The sequence below is a fragment of the Physeter macrocephalus genome, chromosome 16 (genome assembly GCF_002837175.3).
Source record: "Physeter macrocephalus isolate SW-GA chromosome 16, ASM283717v5, whole genome shotgun sequence".
NCBI classification, from domain to species: domain Eukaryota; kingdom Metazoa; phylum Chordata; class Mammalia; order Artiodactyla; family Physeteridae; genus Physeter; species Physeter macrocephalus.
This window is the reverse complement of record NC_041229.1, coordinates 92,190,838-92,198,775: the sequence shown is the minus strand read 5'-3', so window position 1 is coordinate 92,198,775 and position 7,938 is coordinate 92,190,838. Positions and strand designations below refer to the sequence as shown.

The following is a 7,938-nucleotide window of genomic DNA, read 5'->3' as shown; positions in this document are numbered from 1 at the left end:
AGATTGCTTTTGCTATTTGGGGTCTTTTGTGTTTCCATACAAATTGTGAAATTTTTTTTTCTAGTTCTGTAAAAAATGCTAGTGGTAGTTTGATAGGGATTGCATTGAATCTGTAGATTGCTTTGGGTAGTAGAGTCATTTTCACAATGTTGATTCTTCCAATCCAAGAACATGGTATATTTCTCCACCTATTTGTATCATCTTTAATTTCTTTCATCAGTGTCTTATAGTTTTCTGCATACAAGTTTTTTGTCTCCTTAGGTAGGTTTATTCCTAGATATTTTATTCTTTTTGTTGCCGTGGTAAATGGGAGTGTTTTCTTAATTTCACTCTCAGATTTTTCATCATTAGTGTATAAGAATGCCAGAGATTTCTGTGCATTAATTTTGTATCCTGCTACTTTACCAAATTCATTGATTAGCTCTAGTAGTTTTCTGGTAGCATCCTTAGGATTCTCTATGTATAGTAGCATGTCATCTGCAAACAGTGACAGCTTTACTTCTTCTTTTCCTATTTGGATTCCTTTTATTTCTTTTTTTTCTCTGATTGCTGTGGCTAGAACTTCCAAAACTATGTTGAATAAGAGTGGTGAGAGTGGGCAACCTTGTCTTGTTCCTGATCTTAGTGGAAATGGTTTCAGTTTTTCACCATTGAGAACAATGCTGGCTGTGGATTTGTCATATATGGCCTTTATTATGTTGAGGAAAGTTCCCTCTATGCCTACTTTCTGCAGGGTTTTTATCATAAATGGGTGTTGAGTTTTGTCAAAAGCTTTCTGGGACTCGAATCTTTAGGATCCCACAACCTGTTAGGGCTGGAATCCATGACCTTTAGTTTTTAGGTCCCTTCTGACTCTGAGGTTCTGTGAGTGAAACTGACTAGTACAACTTGGACAGAGTGAACATATAAGGCATGCTATTCTCTCTCTGTCAGGCTAGTGAATTCACTGGTAACTTGACAAATGCTAAACTTTCATGAAGGAGTTAGAATACTGTGACTCGGAAATATACACTACAGCAGATGGTGCTAGTTAACAATTTTTGTTTTGGACATGGATTGTGGTAGACTCAGAGACAGAAATCGGTGCAAGACAATTCCCCAGTTTACTTTAATGCCATTTTGATATTGTTGATGTATTAAATGTATATTGGTCGAATAAAAGAAATTTAGGTATTCAGGATGAATATACCTACTGAAGACAAGTAGTTCCTTATCTTGGGTTTAACTCATCACTGAGAGTAGGGTTAAGTCAGGGGGCAAATCTGGATGAGGAAGAGACCTGTGCAGTAGTACCAGCTACCCCTGCTACTATATAACTTTGGAAGAAGCCGTATTATTTCTCTTAAACTCAGTTTCCTCATCATGCTCAAAGGCTTTCTGACAGTGCGAGTGACAAAGCTGTAAAAGCCAATCTCTTCTTCATATTTCAAAAGTTGATGGAAACAAAGATGTGAATTTAAGAGTCACGCTTCATGGAAAAATTCGACCTCTAATGAAGAACACCATCTTCAGAAAGGGCTGCTTAAAGGGAGCACAGTGCACCTTGTAGACAGTTCCAGAAAATATCATTGGTATAGATCCCCCCAAACGGAAAAAAAAGTAAATGATTAACTTCATAAATTAAATTTCATTTCCCCTTTTGAATGTTTTCTTACAATTCTTTAAATCTGTCTATGCTTTATTGCCAGCATCATGTATTTATTTGGCCCACGTCCACTCTCTTTTTAAATTCAGAACACACACCCACCCACACACTAGTAGAAGGCTACGTGTATACCATTAACACATATATCCTCATAATAAAAATTCACAAAAGCTCATTTCTCTTTAGGGAACAAAAGAGCTGTGCCCCAGGTCCCACCTGTTCTCATTCATAAACTCTTTGGGAATTCTTACTGAAGGATAAAGCATTTCAAAGGCCTCCTGATCTACCAATCATACAAGATTAATGTTATCTTTATCTATTCAACATATTGATATTGAGCTAGTTCTATGAGCCAGACATTGTCCTAGGCATGTGAAATCCAAAACAGGCATAAGATATAGTGGCTGTGCTCAGTAAACAAGTGTTTTGATATGTAAAGGATGTCAAGTTCCCACTTTTTTTGTTATTGCAATGGTATTGAATAATACAAATATTGAGCATCTACTTGTAACTGTGAGGCAAGGGCTTTTCACATGTTACTCAAGCCTACCATATTTCACAATGCCAAGAGGCACTACTTATTTATATATTATATAAATGGTGGCCCCTTGAATGGGAGAATGTGATGGTTCTCACTTATCTTGCTTGATTGTCACAAAAATCAAATAGGTAGTTTTTGTTATTCCCTTTTCTAAGATGAGAACATTGAGCCTCAAAAGCATTAAAATCACATAGCTATTAAATGGCAGAGCTGGGTTGATATTTGGATCTGAATGATGCTAAAGCCACAATAAATTTATTATTCCATGAAGCGTATTGTTATAATACTATCAAATGGCCGATCCCTCACAATTACTCCAAGGTTCTTTTATAAGTGGAAATCATATATTAGAGGCCATTTATATCATTTATCTTAGGGGAAAAATAATGCCTTGCATCAGCTGTCCATTCTAGGTATAGGCAAAAACTACAGGTCCAGCCACTTTTTAAAAGCTGAACACTTACAAGTTGAGGGGTCATGCAGAATTTTTTCTTAAACTTCTCCTTTTTGAGAGCTGCTCAGGAAGTCTCTCAGCAATAATCTTTCTGTTACAGATACATGTTTCTGGGTTTTTTTCCTAGCCACATTATGGAGAGAAGAAAAAAACAAACAAAAAAACAACCAAAAACTGTTGTCAGGATTAGACTTGTCACCCCAAAATTTTAGAATTTAAATATGAAAAATTTACCTCCTATTGAATAAGACATACATATATCAAGGTTAATTGGTTTTATGTCTGAACGGTGACAGTCATTAATTCTCTTTACTTTTTCTAGCACTAGGGAAGAGTATTTTTATGTGGCCACAGTAAAAGTTGATGTAAATATATATTTAATGATGACAAACATCAGCAGAGTGAATGGGTAGAGGTTAAAAGGAACTAAAGCATATGCAAATTTGAAAGAAGTGGATTTCGATGTCATGAATCATAGTTTGTTATGTACTTGAGTGGGGGATAGAGTGTACGATACTAGTCTTGCTATGCCAACATTCTCAGATTTGCCACCCACGCAGTTTACACCTTTGAATATACTCAAGATAGTTCATTAATTTTAAGTTTCTTTTTACTGTTTAATACTTAATGGAGAGAAGCTGTGATATCTCAAAAAATGTTCATGCTGATTATGACTCTGCAAAGAAAAATCATCTTAATTTAAATACAGATTAAAATGAAGAATATGTGCTACTAGAATGTTAATGTGGTTACTTAGCAGAGAGAAAAAGAATGCCAGCTTAATGAGTCCATAAGCTTTGTTCCTCTTTTGACAGTCATTTTTATTTTGTTTCATGACCATAGCTTTGCCTTCCTGTTGCTCCTTTTCCCACCTTAATACCCCAGCCAAGCTAGATGCAAATATTGTAGTCTGTGTGAGCAGGCTGAACAAATGTCATTGGAGTAACTTCATCACCACTTCCTGGGAAACATCGCAAAGTATGTGCCGTGATGGGTTGGTAGGTGTGTGATTAGATAGGCATACGTTTTACTCTCTTAAACTCTATGAAATAAACCATATGATATAGTTGGAAAATACTGGAGATAATATATTGTATTTACTTTTCCTCTAAGAGGTGACTTAATTGGATTTTGTCTACTGCAATTACCTAAATTCATCTAATGGACTTGATATACAGATTTTATGATGCTCTTAAAAACCACACTTATAGATTCATGAATATGAATATCAACCAGTTTTCTACCTTCAAATTAAGGTTGATTAAATGTCTTAAATAGTTGTTACTAATATTCTTTCTGAATTTTAATGAACATAGCTTATTAAACCCTAGGATTGTCATGATTTTTAGACCTCACATCAAATTCAATTCCTTGAATTGCTTCATATGTGTCAGTTATGTTTCCATTATCAGATTTAAAAATTTCAAATAATAGTTTTAGGTCTTTTTCATCTATATATTCTTCTGGTGAAATTCTTCTTGCTTCCTAAACCTCTGCTCTTTCTCTTGGGTAATTCATAGAATAAAATAGATGCTCAATATGTATTTTCTGAATTGAATATGTTATTTTTCTATCACCTGTGGCACCCAGAGCAGTCTAGATCATACAAAAATAACAGAATAAATTCTTATTGATCAATGATGGATATGTCCTAAACTTATGTGTGAGAATCTTAGCCTCCATAGAATCACACCTATATTCCTATCAGAATGCATAACAATAATTTTTTAGAGGTCTTATTTTGATTCTTAATATTTTATGACTAAAAGGTAACCTTATTCCTGAATTTTAAAGTACAATTATAAAAGGAAGGAAGTAAGAAAATGAAGAAAATTCCCCTTGGTTACTTAAAATGAGAGATTCACAGTTGTCTATTATATCTCCTGATCTTAATCAAGGCAGACAGGTAGAATGGAAAGAAGTTGTTTTCTGAGTTCCTAAAAATGTGGCTTGTCATTCAAGTACTGCCCTTCAGTACCTTTGTGAATTAGGCCAAATCATTAAACTTTTTGAGTTTTCGTTGTCTCCTTTGAACAAATAGTATAATAATTATATTTGCTATGCAAGATGGATCTGAGAATTAAAGAAACTACCATATACAAAAGGACTGTAAATAAATGCTTCACAAAGACAGAAGGTCAAAAGGTGTGAATTCCCAGGTTTCCTATCACTCTGCTATACTTGCATAATACAACTGACAAAGTAAAAATAGTAACTCATTGAAATAGGATACATGCAGCTGGTCTATACACTTCATTAATAGGAAAAAGCATTGTGCTATGTTTGAAATTTCTGTGGATACACCACCGTAAGTGGATGGATTAAGTCATCAGAAAATTCCCATTGTGTTCAGTGAGTGGTTGCTGTGTTTTTGTCCGCTTTTTGTTTTTTAATAGGCTTATCCTTTTCACCATTTTTCATTCTTTTCAATGTATTTTATACAATCATTCTGTGAAAGTGAATTGTATGTTGACTCCAGATATTGTCAGTTGAAGTCAGTGTTTACTAAGGCAAATTCAATGAAAGCAGTCAACAATTCATCAGCTCAATTTTTTTTTTCTAGTTAAACAATGATTTTATTGCTTGAGTAAACAGACAAATTTATGCAACCAGGGCAGAGGCTATGGATGACTTGTATTTCCAGTTTGGGGGAGGACTCGTTTGGTGTTGTAATATCGAGCCAACCGGTGAATAAGGCTCTAAAGCAGAATCAGACGGAATTTAGCGTCTTTATCCTTTCTGTTTCTCTCAAGATGCTTTCGGACAGCAACAGGTTTCTTCATTAAATGATAGAGCTCCTCAGGAAGATCAGGAGCAAGTCATTTGGACTTAAGAATTCTCAAGATTTTATTGCCTGTCACAAAACGTACTTGTGCAACACCATGTGAGTCTCTCAGGATCACACCGATTTGCGAGGGCGTCAGGTCCTTCTTGGCCAGTTTGTAGATCTGCTCCTTTACGTCATCAGACGTCAGCTTCAGCCAGATGGGGATGCTGCGGCGGTAGGGCAGAGCCAACTGGGACAGGCCCTTCCCTGGAGCATGCATGCGACCTATGATGGCGGCGGTGTGGTTCAACTCAATTGTTAAAACCACAGCCTAAAATATGAAACACATAGAATTTTACATAAAGAAGAATTGATTCAAAAATGGATAAATGTATAGCTTATCCAGAGTAGAGAAAATTTTCTCATTTAAAGCAAGAAAGAAAGCAAGATATTATTGCCAACTCTTATCCACCAAAGGTTCAATGGCGATGTTACAGGAAAGTCCACATTAAAGGACGGTATCATATAAAGAAAAAGATACCCTACAAGTATTAGTTGTTCCATATGTTATCTCATTTTGCATTAACTGCTAATGTAGGTATAATATCAGGGGCAAAATTACACTTTATTCTTCCTATCTCACCTCCTAGTTGTATGTTCTCTAAATGGTATGGTAATGCTCCCATAATACCCAGCACAGTACTTTGCTAGGAGTTCAATAAATGTTTGTTGAATTGAATTACCACATTAACATGTAAATTGTGAGATTGCGGAGTTTACAGCCTTTAAATCTTATTTTTAAATCTAGGTTTACACAAATTTGCATATTATTCAGAAAATGAATATATTAAGCACAAATCAGTGTCTAATTTATATGCATTTCCACGAACTCACTTTGACAGTTTGAAGTGTTACCACTGACCAACACATTGGATAGGATGTGAAGATGACCTTATTCATTTTGGGGAACTGACAATTTTTTAGAAGATTGCCCAGATGTTTGTTTATTTACCAATTGATATTTTTTTTCCAAATGAACTCTCCTTGGAGATTTTTATTTACAGTTATTCGTTCACCACTTTTTGAGTCTTGTTGCTTTGTTGACTTCATGTGCGTAGTTTGAGCGACAGTGCTGGATCCTTCTTTGATAAATAAAGCTGATCAGGTCTTGTAAGTAAATGATGACATGTAGCTGAAGCAGTTTAAAGATTTAGCTCTTTGCCAATTTGTTGTTTTATTTAATAGTCATATTTCATTCAAGAAAGAGAACATGCTCATGGCTTGTGGCATTGCAATACATGTACCTTTTCTTTAGAGAAGCTCATATAAACTTATGATAGAAATTGGCCTCTTTGTCAATTTAAAGAGAAATTAAACTGGCTTCTTTACAATTTCTTTTACCCTCCTTCGCATTCTTTTATCCAAGTAAGTTAGTTCTACAAATCTTTATATAAACTCTCAGAGAGAAAAATCAACATGATGTTTATCAAGCTAGAGTGCCTATTCAGTATGCAAAAAAAAAAAAAAAAAAATCACCTTGCTTTTTCTATTGCAGTGCCCCTAAATTGAAGCTATGTGCCTGATCAGGCAAAAATACCTGTGCTTCACATTTCATAGCATCTAAAGCTGGCTTCTTCTGTCTACGTAAATAATTTTAAGTGAAAGATACTGGCATTATTGAACGAGATGAGATTTAGCAAGATATTTTTGACAGGGTTTCCAAAGGAACCACGAAACAATAATGCAGTGAACCCTGATTTTAGAACAAACTCAACTTCTAAATGATTTAAAGAAGCACCATTGATACTTATGAACTTAAAAAAAATTTAAGGAAAAACCACAGCTTAGTTTCCAATCAGTCAAGACTTTGAACAATGTATTCCTGTTGGGAATAAAGAAAGAAGGGGGCTCTATAAAAAGAAAAAGCTGTAGAGAGGAGGAATTGTATTTTAAAGGCTACACACTTCCAAGGTGTTCAGTTGATGAGGTCTTTGTCTGGTAGTCACCAAAGTTCATTCGGTGTTTCTGTAATCACAATGCAGTTTTTACACTCTGCAATTATCTTTAATTGTAAGGATATGCAACCCCTTAATTAAGCTAAAGGGAAGATAGTAGCTGTTCATATTGAAGAACCCGCAAACTCCAATAGGCTGTTTTGATGTCTGAATGATTTTGACACTCTCTTGAATAGTGATTGCCGCATTTTGTTCCTTGCTTTGGGTGAGTTTCTTAAAGGAAAAAATGCTGAGGTCATCCCCTTAATAACTTTCCTCATTGCAGCCTGGTTAGCAGAGACTCCTTCTGAAAGTGATCTGCTCCTACATGTCCAGGTGGAAGGAAAAGTAACTCAGCACCACAGGTACTAGTTATTTTGGTTGGAAGAAAAAGTTCCACAACACGTCACTCTCTACCAGTGGCTGTAGTTTCAGCCAAAGACCTTGAAGTGTCTGACAGAAGGTTTTATTCGATACTGAAAGGATAGCTAAGTTGACAGCATGTAAGTAAGTGATGTATTTGTGTACCTCTATGTT

General features: G+C 35.3%; 1 pseudogene; it reads right to left on the bottom strand.

Annotated features, from left to right (window-relative positions):
• Positions 1-5,241: 5,241 nt before the first annotated feature.
• LOC102975262 (40S ribosomal protein S13-like) lies at positions 5,242-5,693 on the bottom strand (annotated as a pseudogene).
• Positions 5,694-7,938: the final 2,245 nt, after the last annotated feature.